This window comes from Clavelina lepadiformis, chromosome 4 (genome assembly GCF_947623445.1).
Source record: "Clavelina lepadiformis chromosome 4, kaClaLepa1.1, whole genome shotgun sequence".
Taxonomy (NCBI): Eukaryota; Metazoa; Chordata; class Ascidiacea; order Aplousobranchia; family Clavelinidae; genus Clavelina; species Clavelina lepadiformis.
Genome location: NC_135243.1, coordinates 14959032 through 14973778, shown reverse-complemented (window position 1 = coordinate 14973778; position 14747 = coordinate 14959032).

The window sequence follows — 14747 nt, the reverse complement described above, 5'->3', positions numbered from 1 at the left end:
TTTTGATAGGGAACTAACTGCCTTGTTTTTGGCCCCCCGGCACTTTGCAGATATTCTGGTTGGCAGGTCGCTTACCCTGGTGACCGATCACCGCCCATTAACACAGGCCTTCCAAAAAGCCGGCACATCTATGTCCCCGAGACAAACCAGTCAGTTCAGTTACTTATCTCAGTTTACAGACAAGCTTATTTACCAAAGTGGACTTAGTAATGTTATAGCGGACAGCTTATCCCGTTTAGAAATCAATGCTTTTCAGTTGCAGGATTACACTATTGACTATGAACAATTTGCTCAAGATCAAATGGCTGACGCATCGGTAACAGCACTGCTGACCGACCAAACTGGCCTGAAATTGGAACGCCGTAAACTCCCGGATTCGGACCTATCGATCCTGGGTGACATTTCACAGAAGAGATTTCGACCGATTGTGCCGACCGCGTATCGTGACGTCATTTTTCACAACATTCACTCGCTCTCACACAGTGGATATAAGAGCACTCTCAAACAGATTGGCGAACGCTTTGTATGGAGTGGTATGAAAACGGATATTAAAAATTTCTGTCGCACATGCTTGCCATGTCAACAAAGCAAAGTTAGCAGACATAACAAAACACCTTTACAGCCGCACAGTGAACCCACAGAACGATTTCGGTTTATTTTGGCAGATATTGTTGGACCATTGGTGGAAAGTGACAATTGTCGTTACATTTTAACATTTGCGGACAGGTTTACGAAATGGGTTGAAGCGATTCCCATAGCAGATGCCACTGCAGCGACCATTGCCAGAAATTTTCTGCTGCACATTGTTGGACGATATGGAGTACCTGAACAACTTCACACCGATCGTGGTCAGGTGTTTATGAGCAAACTTTTCACAGACTTATGCAGGACCCTTGGAGTCAAGCTTGTTCATTCCTTGTCCTTTCGGCCTTCATGTCTTGGATTTTTGGAACGCACCCACCGAACATTGAAAGGTGCCCTGAGAGCATGCGAATTTCCGCAGAATTGGACGGCCAACTTGGGATTAGTGCTTTTGGGTTTACGGACATCGCTCAAGGAGCATGTTAATTGTTCACCAGCTGAGCTTGTATATGGCTCCACCTTACGAGTTCCTGGGCAGTTTTTCGAAGCCCTGGATGAAGACATGCCTTCACCTTCTCAGTATGTGCAACATTTAACGGACTTTATGGCCACCTTGCGGTGCACACCTCCCGTACATCATGCAACTCCGCCGGTGTACATAGACAAAAGTCTTGCAGACTGTACGCATGTGTTCGTTCGCGTTGATGCTTCTAGGCCTAGCTTATCTCCTCCGTATGCAGGACCTTATAAAGTTTTGGCCAAATATGACAAGTATTTCACATTAGCCATTGTAGGACAGCATCCTAATGTGTCAGTAGACTGTCTTAAAGTAGCTCATTTGCCTGTTTTTGATTCTGTAGAAATAGTAAATCCGCCAATGACAGAGACGGATTTGGTTGATGAAGTGGTTAATGATACTAATGATATTTCTATCGCTGCAGATTCCAAAGCTGATTTGAGTGGACTTCCGACGTCTCCGGTGGAAACTGCTGGAGATATTGAAGACGAAGACATATACGAGGACGCTTTAACCGACATTCCACCTCTACCAACAACAAGACGAGGACGTCACATTCACTTGTCCAAGCGTTTTCAAGACTAAGCATGTACGTGCCACTTGCCTTGTACTTGATTTGCATAGTTGTGGTCTCCCAACCGACAACTGGCTTACAAACCTTTAACCTGTGTCAACCACATTACAAAAAGGGAGAATATTTTATACTTCCGCCGGAACCATGTTTGCATAAGAAGCATACTGCAATTCACCAATGCACAGCCACAATTTATGATCCTAGTCACCGCTTAATCGACATCGAGGTTTTTGTATGCCGTACGTTTATAACTACCTCAATAGCAACCCATTATTTTTTTGGATCCAAAAGTCACGATGATAGTACAGTAGCCGGACCTGCTCCTAACCCTGATGCTTGCGATCTTTGGAGAAGAACCCTTCAAGCACCCAATGTTGGAGAGTTGAAGCAGCAAAACGAGTTTACGTGGGCAACCAGAAATAAAGTTTAACGCAGCTACAGCTGGCCTTCTACTACCACTACACGCACAATCAATGGCATCCTGAACAAATCGATTTTGAAGTATGATCCGGTAACGCAGAAGCTCATGTCGAGTATAGCCACTTTATCGAAGTGCCAAGTGTCTTCGGGTTCCTGTATTGTGGGAGCCAGAACATTTATATGGAAATTTAAACAATCGTTTCAATGTCCTCAGACTGTTCCTCAGGGAGTCCATAAACTGTTACTACATTACCACAAAGAACATTTATACCGAGTGCAAATTAAAGCTCTTGGGATTAGTGTGCATCATCGTGCAAAGTGTGCTGAAAAGACATTTCAATGCTACAGCCAAAACACTATTTGCACGCCTACAGGATTGATTCTGGTTCCGCAAAATTGTTCGGCGCTTGCAGCTTTAGAGTTTTACAAACCCGCGACAGCCAAACAGCAATCTAACGACGTACATAGCCGCTCGTCAAGTTCGGAAGCCGGTGCCCTTGCAAGATTCATGACGGAAAGCAATGATAATATGGCTGACCATGTGTCTAATCTAGTTGACGATATACATTACTTAGAGTGTCAAGTTGAAACACTCGTATCATCTCTTTATGCGCTTGTCGCACGTCAATACCCCGGGAAAACCTTAACCGCAATTAGCGGACAGAAAAAAGCAGCAGTCACCATCGGTGATCTTATAACGGAAATTCAATGTTACCCAGTATCGGGAACCGTATTACGAAGTCTGGTGTATAAGGGTCAGTTTTATGCTAGGCCCTTAGTTGAATTCTTCTATAATAATGGTACCAAAACGCTCGGTCAAATCTACCGAGACGGCAATCTTTATAGAGGAGTTCGATATGTAGAATCATATGTTCCTGGTCGCATTTTCTCATTTACCATTGGTAACCAATTTTATCAATTTGAGAATTACTCTCTGAGTCAAATAGACTCGGATGTGCAAGCATTACGTCCGTCTTTCGCACCAGTGAACTTTACAGAACCAGACATTGATTTTGAAACCTTTATAGATGACTATCCTTCAGAAGAAGACCAAGGATTTGAAGACATCCAAAATATGCTAGTATCGATGAGCCAGTTCAAGCTCGCACATGATAAATTTTACCATTTCCTAGATGCAAATACTGATCAAACTAGGGATTACGATTTCTCTAGCGTCAGACACACAATCGAGAATACCTTCTCCAATGTATTTTTGAGTGTTTTATCTTCTATTACAAATCCTGTTTTAGGCGGGATATTGGTTATTTTACTATTCATGGCAATGTTTTGGGGCTTTGTCTTAACCATTTGGGCAATTAAGTTTTACAGAGGCCATGCAGTCGACTTGGCACGATCTCTCATCTCTCGTGTCCGTCGCATCCGTCAGCCAGCCATGGAAGAAAACGTCCCTCCCGACGATGCTCCAGAAAACAGAGAAGACTTAGTTGTAACTCAAGCGGTCTGGCATACCGACGAAAACCCCAATGAACCGTTATACCCTAATTTACGTCAGCATTAGGCTTTGTCGCGGCGTTGTCCTATTACGGTTATGACGTACGTACAGCGCGATCGTATTACCTTTCAATTTGCGTTTCCTCTGCTTAACATGGCTGACTCGTAGTCTGTGTCTTTATGTGTTATTTTCTTGCATGTAGGTGTCTAGTGTGGTACTAGGTTTTGTTTTCTTAGAGTATTAAAGCTATAAAAAAAAAAAAAAATAAATAATAAAAACAAAAATAATAAAAACAAAAACAAAAAAAAATATCAAAATGTTTAAAAACCCTTATATATAACATAGTTTTAGTGAAGAATATTTACTGCTATATTTTTTCTTTTGCATGTTTCCATTGTGTACGTTCGTTGACCGCATCAAAAATCTGGCTGGAGAGAAAACAAATGCTGCATTCTCATTGCAAGTTGACAACAAAAAATCTTGCAAGCTGCCAAAACCGACATTCCTACCTCGAAGCTTTTTGGGTTGGGGGAGTTATTGTGGCGTTCGCGATAATTTCATAATTGCAATAATTTATACAAATTGGCATTTTGCATGAGTTTTTGTATTTTTCTCCAGTGTAGATAATGTAATGTTTGCAAAGCTGCGTAGCGTGCTAAGCTCGTATTCAAACAAGGAATTCTAAACCGACATATTTGACGCAGATTGAAGTATTTCAAGTAGCATTGTATTTTACCGTGTAATGTTTGAAGGTACTTGGTCAGGGTTTCGGTATAATAGAGGATGTAACATAGCTTGTACGTAACAATGTATTGTTTCCTAGTAATCTTTATTCAATCGTAGTTCCAAATTGACATGTGACGTAGTTAAGTGTGTCAAGTGGTTTTCTGTACACGATGTAAATCGATTTGAATTCTTTGTGATAAAAGCTAAAATTGGGACATTTGACAAGTAGATACGTGTTGACTGTATGGCTAATTGGCAAGCGCTCATTGGTCAATACTGAATATAAAAGCAAATGTTTGGTTTAAATCGCTCTCTTAGAAATTCTCTTCCTTCTGAGTTATTTTCTTTGAATTGAAGTTATTACTAAGATATTGGGAATTGGAAGCATGGTGTAAATATTGCTAATTCCATACAACTTATTCGGACAATATAACAATTAGACTTTATGAAGTTGGTGTTGATTTAAGAAGCAATATAGAGACAGTAAACGCAACGGAGTCAAAGATAATCATTTCGGAGTCAAACAATAAGACTATCAGGCTTGGCTTAGGCCATCCCTAAAGCTACCACCACCATCATTTTCCCATAAATGGTGACCCGACTTTCTTCGGCAACAAGAAGAAGAATACTGCACCTCTGAAGAGCAAGTAACCAGACGAGAAGTTCACCGCAACACACTCGGATTAATACCACTCTGCGACGTTGGATGTCTTTGGGATATATATATTGAACTGCGTATCATTGCGGTAATGTCTTTGTTATTATTTCTTGATTACCTTGGTAGTTTTCTATTCATTTATTGTTAGTTTATGGCATCGTTTCCACCAATTTTCGGCACTAAGTATAATTTGCGCTCGACTAAAACCAAACCTACGTTATCGCCTATCTTTAATAGGACAACGCGAACGACGTCTACCCAAAATCTTATAACATCGCTCATAGAAACAAGTCCTAGATCTAGAACCAGTATAATGTCTAACCCTACAGCGGAAACCTCCGCTACTGTAACCTCCCAAGTAACTTTACCTTATACTAGTATAAGTCGGTTGCCGGATTCAAATGTCGTTACTTCAGTTTTGAGTGAGCCGACAGTTTCTGCATCGACATCGAGCAGACAAAACCCCGTCATGTCGACGTCCGTAGTCCCGCCAAGCGGTAGCTTGATTTCCGATGGCTTTCAAGTCGAAAGAGCAGCGCGCGTTTCAGGATCGTCGTTGAACATACCTAAGCTTTGGCCTAAGAATATTTTTGCCTGGGTATCTGTTGTTGAAAACATCTTTGTCGAACATAACATTATATCAGAACGTGCGAAGTTCTTACATGTTATTTCTGCTTTGGACTCTGGTCATATAGATCGTGTTAACCATGTAATTTTGCAACCTCACGCCCAGGAGCCATATCAACATCTGAAACATGAGTTAATCAAGCAGTTTATGGCCAGTGAAGCTTTGCGCTTGAACAAGTTATTGTCTGCTACGGACATAAATAGCACGACTAGGCGTCCTAGTGATTTGCTGCGCGATATGCGAAATACACTTAATCAACATGGTCAAATTGATCCGATGGTGGAAACGCTTCTCAAAAAGCTTTTACTCGATAGACTTCCAGCGGATGTTCGAACAATTTTAGCGGCTTCACCAGAGTTGACTTTGAGCGAATTGGTGGATAGAGCAGATAACATTTTGCAAGTATCTAACCCACACATGTTTGCGGAAACGACAGAAGGCAAATTAGAAGCTAAGACAAGCGCTCAACAACCTCCACGGGCGGATGCTACGCAAATGCTTATTAATGACAATTTTGAACAACGTATTACTCAACTTACTAATGCTCTAAATCATAGACAAAACGATACAAGGGGTTCTGCAGCAGATAACGTGTACCGTTCGCCTCCGTCTTATCGTTCACCGCAGAGATATCGACATACTCAGGACCATGCCGGTCATACAAATTTTCGTCAACGAGTTCCGTTTGCTCACCAAGCAACATTTCGTCCGGCTTTTCGTCCTTCCCAGGACGGGCGTAGAGCTGGAAGTAGTCACTTCAATAGACCAGTTGCGCAACAGCATAACAACCCACCTGTATGTTATTATCATGCTATGTTCGGCCGAAATGCTTACAAATGCAAGGAACCGTGTGTTTACCATGCCAGATTTGCAAAAAACGGCCAGAGTTCTCTTCCCCGCAATTATTAAATTCGGTGGAGGGGAACAGAAGTCAAAGAGCAACGTTTTATGTATATGACTGTAATTCTGCCCTTTCATTTTTAGTAGATTCCGGTAGCGATGTCAGTGTCTTACCCAGTAGTTTTAAAGGCACTGGAGCCCGACAGCCAATCACGATGCAAGGCCCCACTGTACCTTCAAGAATTCATTGTTCTGCGACAAGCAAGCTCAAATTGGATTTAGGTTTTTCATTCTGTTGTCCATGGTCGTTTTATATTTGTGATAAGTTACGCCAGCCAATTTTGGGAGCTGACTTTTTACGCCATTACGGTCTTTTGGTAGATGTTAAGCACAGACGTTTACTCCATCCGTATTCTCATGAACAGGTTTCCGCCCAGTATTGCGGAGGAGTCAGGAAGAAAATTGGCATATCTAGCACTGCTCTGGACCATATTATTAGTGACGATGATAAGGGGATGTGTGAACCACTTCAAGCTTCGACGGCTAACACGTCACGCCACCACCGAAGCACTTCAGAAGATAAGGACCCTTCGGCGACAAAACCCGTTTTGGACGCGAAAAATGTCGATGCTACGCAAACTTTGGCGCTCCTGGAGGAGTTCCCAGAGATTACTGCACCATTACGGCCGAATTTGAACCCTAAACATAACATTAAACATTATATTAATACGACAGGACCTCCTGTTTTCAGCCGCTGCCGACGTATGTCACCGGAACTCGCTCGCCTACTACGGAAGGAGCTGGACAAGCTTCTGGAAGCCGGAATCATCACACCCGTTTCACAGGAATCACAATGGGCCAGCCCGGTTGTTCTCGTGAAGAAGAAGAACGGTTCATATCGTTTATGTGCGGATTTTCGTCAGATTAACCTTCAACTTCCCAGAGACACGTACCCCTTGCCGCATCTCCAGGATTTTCTCAATGAACTCGACGGTAGTACCATATTTTCGGTTTGTGATTTGAAGGCTGCATTTCACCAGATTCCCTTGAACCCTGCGGACATCTGTAAGACAACTATAACTAGTCCTCACGGGAGTCACAGCTTCCAGAGACTCCCATTCGGCATTAAGAACGCCTCACAAACATGCCAGCGTTTAATGAATCATGTTTTTCAAGGTGTCTCCAACGTGGCTACCTTCATAGACGATATTTTGATTTACTCCAAGTCACCGGAGGAACACATGGCGCATTTACGGACTGTATTTGAACGACTTTCCAAATTCGGACTGGTGATTAACAAGGAAAAATCCGTTTTCTTCCAGGAGGAAATTAAGTTTCTGGGTCATCTGGTGAGCAAAAACGGGATCCTCCCTCTCAAAGTCCGGGTAGCTGTCATTCGTAAGTACCCATTGCCAAATACGGTAAAAGAGCTTCGCCGATTTCTGGGTATGTTTGGATTTTATAGAGGCTTTATTAAGAATTGTGCTGCCTTACTTATCCCCCTAAATTCGATGTTGTGTAAAGTCAAACGGCCCAGTCAGAAATTGGTATGGACTGAAGAAGCCCAGCAAGCTTTCGAGGACTGTAAAGAAAGTTTAGCTTCAGCGACGGAGCTATGTTTTCCCAAAATCAATGCCAATTATGTTTTGTCATGCGATGCATCTGGAAAAGCGGTTGGTGCAGTTTTAGCTCAATGCATTGACAATAAGTGGCAGCCTTTGGCATTCTTTTCCAAAGAGCTCAACTCAGCACAGAGGAACTATAGCACTTTTGATAGGGAACTAACTGCCTTGTTTTTGGCCCCCCGGCACTTTGCAGATATTCTGGTTGGCAGGTCGCTTACCCTGGTGACCGATCACCGCCCATTAACACAGGCCTTCCAAAAAGCCGGCACATCTATGTCCCCGAGACAAACCAGTCAGTTCAGTTACTTATCTCAGTTTACAGACAAGCTTATTTACCAAAGTGGACTTAGTAATGTTATAGCGGACAGCTTATCCCGTTTAGAAATCAATGCTTTTCAGTTGCAGGATTACACTATTGACTATGAACAATTTGCTCAAGATCAAATGGCTGACGCATCGGTAACAGCACTGCTGACCGACCAAACTGGCCTGAAATTGGAACGCCGTAAACTCCCGGATTCGGACCTATCGATCCTGGGTGACATTTCACAGAAGAGATTTCGACCGATTGTGCCGACCGCGTATCGTGACGTCATTTTTCACAACATTCACTCGCTCTCACACAGTGGATATAAGAGCACTCTCAAACAGATTGGCGAACGCTTTGTATGGAGTGGTATGAAAACGGATATTAAAAATTTCTGTCGCACATGCTTGCCATGTCAACAAAGCAAAGTTAGCAGACATAACAAAACACCTTTACAGCCGCACAGTGAACCCACAGAACGATTTCGGTTTATTTTGGCAGATATTGTTGGACCATTGGTGGAAAGTGACAATTGTCGTTACATTTTAACATTTGCGGACAGGTTTACGAAATGGGTTGAAGCGATTCCCATAGCAGATGCCACTGCAGCGACCATTGCCAGAAATTTTCTGCTGCACATTGTTGGACGATATGGAGTACCTGAACAACTTCACACCGATCGTGGTCAGGTGTTTATGAGCAAACTTTTCACAGACTTATGCAGGACCCTTGGAGTCAAGCTTGTTCATTCCTTGTCCTTTCGGCCTTCATGTCTTGGATTTTTGGAACGCACCCACCGAACATTGAAAGGTGCCCTGAGAGCATGCGAATTTCCGCAGAATTGGACGGCCAACTTGGGATTAGTGCTTTTGGGTTTACGGACATCGCTCAAGGAGCATGTTAATTGTTCACCAGCTGAGCTTGTATATGGCTCCACCTTACGAGTTCCTGGGCAGTTTTTCGAAGCCCTGGATGAAGACATGCCTTCACCTTCTCAGTATGTGCAACATTTAACGGACTTTATGGCCACCTTGCGGTGCACACCTCCCGTACATCATGCAACTCCGCCGGTGTACATAGACAAAAGTCTTGCAGACTGTACGCATGTGTTCGTTCGCGTTGATGCTTCTAGGCCTAGCTTATCTCCTCCGTATGCAGGACCTTATAAAGTTTTGGCCAAATATGACAAGTATTTCACATTAGCCATTGTAGGACAGCATCCTAATGTGTCAGTAGACTGTCTTAAAGTAGCTCATTTGCCTGTTTTTGATTCTGTAGAAATAGTAAATCCGCCAATGACAGAGACGGATTTGGTTGATGAAGTGGTTAATGATACTAATGATATTTCTATCGCTGCAGATTCCAACGCTGATTTGAGTGGACTTCCGACGTCTCCGGTGGAAACTGCTGGAGATATTGAAGACGAAGACATATACGAGGACGCTTTAACCGACATTCCACCTCTACCAACAACAAGACGAGGACGTCACATTCACTTGTCCAAGCGTTTTCAAGACTAAGCATGTACGTGCCACTTGCCTTGTACTTGATTTGCATAGTTGTGGTCTCCCAACCGACAACTGGCTTACAAACCTTTAACCTGTGTCAACCACATTACAAAAAGGGAGAATATTTTATACTTCCGCCGGAACCATGTTTGCATAAGAAGCATACTGCAATTCACCAATGCACAGCCACAATTTATGATCCTAGTCACCGCTTAATCGACATCGAGGTTTTTGTATGCCGTACGTTTATAACTACCTCAATAGCAACCCATTATTTTTTTGGATCCAAAAGTCACGATGATAGTACAGTAGCCGGACCTGCTCCTAACCCTGATGCTTGCGATCTTTGGAGAAGAACCCTTCAAGCACCCAATGTTGGAGAGTTGAAGCAGCAAAACGAGTTTACGTGGGCAACCAGAAATAAAGTTTAACGCAGCTACAGCTGGCCTTCTACTACCACTACACGCACAATCAATGGCATCCTGAACAAATCGATTTTGAAGTATGATCCGGTAACGCAGAAGCTCATGTCGAGTATAGCCACTTTATCGAAGTGCCAAGTGTCTTCGGGTTCCTGTATTGTGGGAGCCAGAACATTTATATGGAAATTTAAACAATCGTTTCAATGTCCTCAGACTGTTCCTCAGGGAGTCCATAAACTGTTACTACATTACCACAAAGAACATTTATACCGAGTGCAAATTAAAGCTCTTGGGATTAGTGTGCATCATCGTGCAAAGTGTGCTGAAAAGACATTTCAATGCTACAGCCAAAACACTATTTGCACGCCTACAGGATTGATTCTGGTTCCGCAAAATTGTTCGGCGCTTGCAGCTTTAGAGTTTTACAAACCCGCGACAGCCAAACAGCAATCTAACGACGTACATAGCCGCTCGTCAAGTTCGGAAGCCGGTGCCCTTGCAAGATTCATGACGGAAAGCAATGATAATATGGCTGACCATGTGTCTAATCTAGTTGACGATATACATTACTTAGAGTGTCAAGTTGAAACACTCGTATCATCTCTTTATGCGCTTGTCGCACGTCAATACCCCGGGAAAACCTTAACCGCAATTAGCGGACAGAAAAAAGCAGCAGTCACCATCGGTGATCTTATAACGGAAATTCAATGTTACCCAGTATCGGGAACCGTATTACGAAGTCTGGTGTATAAGGGTCAGTTTTATGCTAGGCCCTTAGTTGAATTCTTCTATAATAATGGTACCAAAACGCTCGGTCAAATCTACCGAGACGGCAATCTTTATAGAGGAGTTCGATATGTAGAATCATATGTTCCTGGTCGCATTTTCTCATTTACCATTGGTAACCAATTTTATCAATTTGAGAATTACTCTCTGAGTCAAATAGACTCGGATGTGCAAGCATTACGTCCGTCTTTCGCACCAGTGAACTTTACAGAACCAGACATTGATTTTGAAACCTTTATAGATGACTATCCTTCAGAAGAAGACCAAGGATTTGAAGACATCCAAAATATGCTAGTATCGATGAGCCAGTTCAAGCTCGCACATGATAAATTTTACCATTTCCTAGATGCAAATACTGATCAAACTAGGGATTACGATTTCTCTAGCGTCAGACACACAATCGAGAATACCTTCTCCAATGTATTTTTGAGTGTTTTATCTTCTATTACAAATCCTGTTTTAGGCGGGATATTGGTTATTTTACTATTCATGGCAATGTTTTGGGGCTTTGTCTTAACCATTTGGGCAATTAAGTTTTACAGAGGCCATGCAGTCGACTTGGCACGATCTCTCATCTCTCGTGTCCGTCGCATCCGTCAGCCAGCCATGGAAGAAAACGTCCCTCCCGACGATGCTCCAGAAAACAGAGAAGACTTAGTTGTAACTCAAGCGGTCTGGCATACCGACGAAAACCCCAATGAACCGTTATACCCTAATTTACGTCAGCATTAGGCTTTGTCGCGGCGTTGTCCTATTACGGTTATGACGTACGTACAGCGCGATCGTATTACCTTTCAATTTGCGTTTCCTCTGCTTAACATGGCTGACTCGTAGTCTGTGTCTTTATGTGTTATTTTCTTGCATGTAGGTGTCTAGTGTGGTACTAGGTTTTGTTTTCTTAGAGTATTAAAGCTATAAAAAAAAAAAAAAATAAATAATAAAAACAAAAATAATAAAAACAAAAACAAAAAAAAATATCAAAATGTTTAAAAACCCTTATATATAACATAGTTTTAGTGAAGAATATTTACTGCTATATTTTTTCTTTTGCATGTTTCCATTGTGTACGTTCGTTGACCGCATCAAAAATCTGGCTGGAGAGAAAACAAATGCTGCATTCTCATTGCAAGTTGACAACAAGAAATCTTGCAAGCTGCCAAAACCGACATTCCTACCTCGAAGCTTTTTGGGTTGGGGGAGTTATTGTGGCGTTCGCGATAATTTCATAATTGCAATAATTTATACAAATTGGCATTTTGCATGAGTTTTTGTATTTTTCTCCAGTGTAGATAATGTAATGTTTGCAAAGCTGCGTAGCGTGCTAAGCTCGTATTCAAACAAGGAATTCTAAACCGACATATTTGACGCAGATTGAAGTATTTCAAGTAGCATTGTATTTTACCGTGTAATGTTTGAAGGTACTTGGTCAGGGTTTCGGTATAATAGAGGATGTAACATAGCTTGTACGTAACAATGTATTGTTTCCTAGTAATCTTTATTCAATCGTAGTTCCAAATTGACATGTGACGTAGTTAAGTGTGTCAAGTGGTTTTCTGTACACGATGTAAATCGATTTGAATTCTTTGTGATAAAAGCTAAAATTGGGACATTTGACAAGTAGATACGTGTTGACTGTATGGCTAATTGGCAAGCGCTCATTGGTCAATACTGAATATAAAAGCAAATGTTTGGTTTAAATCGCTCTCTTAGAAATTCTCTTCCTTCTGAGTTATTTTCTTTGAATTGAAGTTATTACTAAGATATTGGGAATTGGAAGCATGGTGTAAATATTGCTAATTCCATACAACTTATTCGGACAATATAACAATTAGACTTTATGAAGTTGGTGTTGATTTAAGAAGCAATATAGAGACAGTAAACGCAACGGAGTCAAAGATAATCATTTCGGAGTCAAACAATAAGACTATCAGGCTTGGCTTAGGCCATCCCTAAAGCTACCACCACCATCATTTTCCCATAAATGGTGACCCGACTTTCTTCGGCAACAAGAAGAAGAATACTGCACCTCTGAAGAGCAAGTAACCAGACGAGAAGTTCACCGCAACACACTCGGATTAATACCACTCTGCGACGTTGGATGTCTTTGGGATATATATATTGAACTGCGTATCATTGCGGTAATGTCTTTGTTATTATTTCTTGATTACCTTGGTAGTTTTCTATTCATTTATTGTTAGTTTATGGCATCGTTTCCACCAATTTTCGGCACTAAGTATAATTTGCGCTCGACTAAAACCAAACCTACGTTATCGCCTATCTTTAATAGGACAACGCGAACGACGTCTACCCAAAATCTTATAACATCGCTCATAGAAACAAGTCCTAGATCTAGAACCAGTATAATGTCTAACCCTACAGCGGAAACCTCCGCTACTGTAACCTCCCAAGTAACTTTACCTTATACTAGTATAAGTCGGTTGCCGGATTCAAATGTCGTTACTTCAGTTTTGAGTGAGCCGACAGTTTCTGCATCGACATCGAGCAGACAAAACCCCGTCATGTCGACGTCCGTAGTCCCGCCAAGCGGTAGCTTGATTTCCGATGGCTTTCAAGTCGAAAGAGCAGCGCGCGTTTCAGGATCGTCGTTGAACATACCTAAGCTTTGGCCTAAGAATATTTTTGCCTGGGTATCTGTTGTTGAAAACATCTTTGTCGAACATAACATTATATCAGAACGTGCGAAGTTCTTACATGTTATTTCTGCTTTGGACTCTGGTCATATAGATCGTGTTAACCATGTAATTTTGCAACCTCACGCCCAGGAGCCATATCAACATCTGAAACATGAGTTAATCAAGCAGTTTATGGCCAGTGAAGCTTTGCGCTTGAACAAGTTATTGTCTGCTACGGACATAAATAGCACGACTAGGCGTCCTAGTGATTTGCTGCGCGATATGCGAAATACACTTAATCAACATGGTCAAATTGATCCGATGGTGGAAACGCTTCTCAAAAAGCTTTTACTCGATAGACTTCCAGCGGATGTTCGAACAATTTTAGCGGCTTCACCAGAGTTGACTTTGAGCGAATTGGCGGATAGAGCAGATAACATTTTGCAAGTATCTAACCCACACATGTTTGCGGAAACGACAGAAGGCAAATTAGAAGCTAAGACAAGCGCTCAACAACCTCCACGGGCGGATGCTACGCAAATGCTTATTAATGACAATTTTGAACAACGTATTACTCAACTTACTAATGCTGTAAATCAAAGACAAAACGATACAAGGGGTTCTGCAGCAGATAACGTGTACCGTTCGCCTCCGTCTTATCGTTCACCGCAGAGATATCGACATACTCAGGACCATGCCGGTCATACAAATTTTCGTCAACGAGTTCCGTTTGCTCACCAAGCAACATTTCGTCCGGCTTTTCGTCCTTCCCAGGACGGGCGTTGAGCTGGAAGTAGTCACTTCAATAGACCAGTTGCGCAACAGCATAACAACCCACTTATATGTTATTATCATGCTATGTTCGGCCGAAATGCTTACAAATGCAAGGAACCGTGTGTTTACCATGCCAGATTTGCAAAAAACGGCCAGAGTTCTCTTCCCCGCAATTATTAAATTCGGTGGAGGGGAACAGAAGTCAAAGAGCAACGTTTTATGTATATGACTGTAATTCTGCCCTTTCATTTTTAGTAGATTCCGGTAGCGATGTCAGTGTCTTACCCAGTAGTT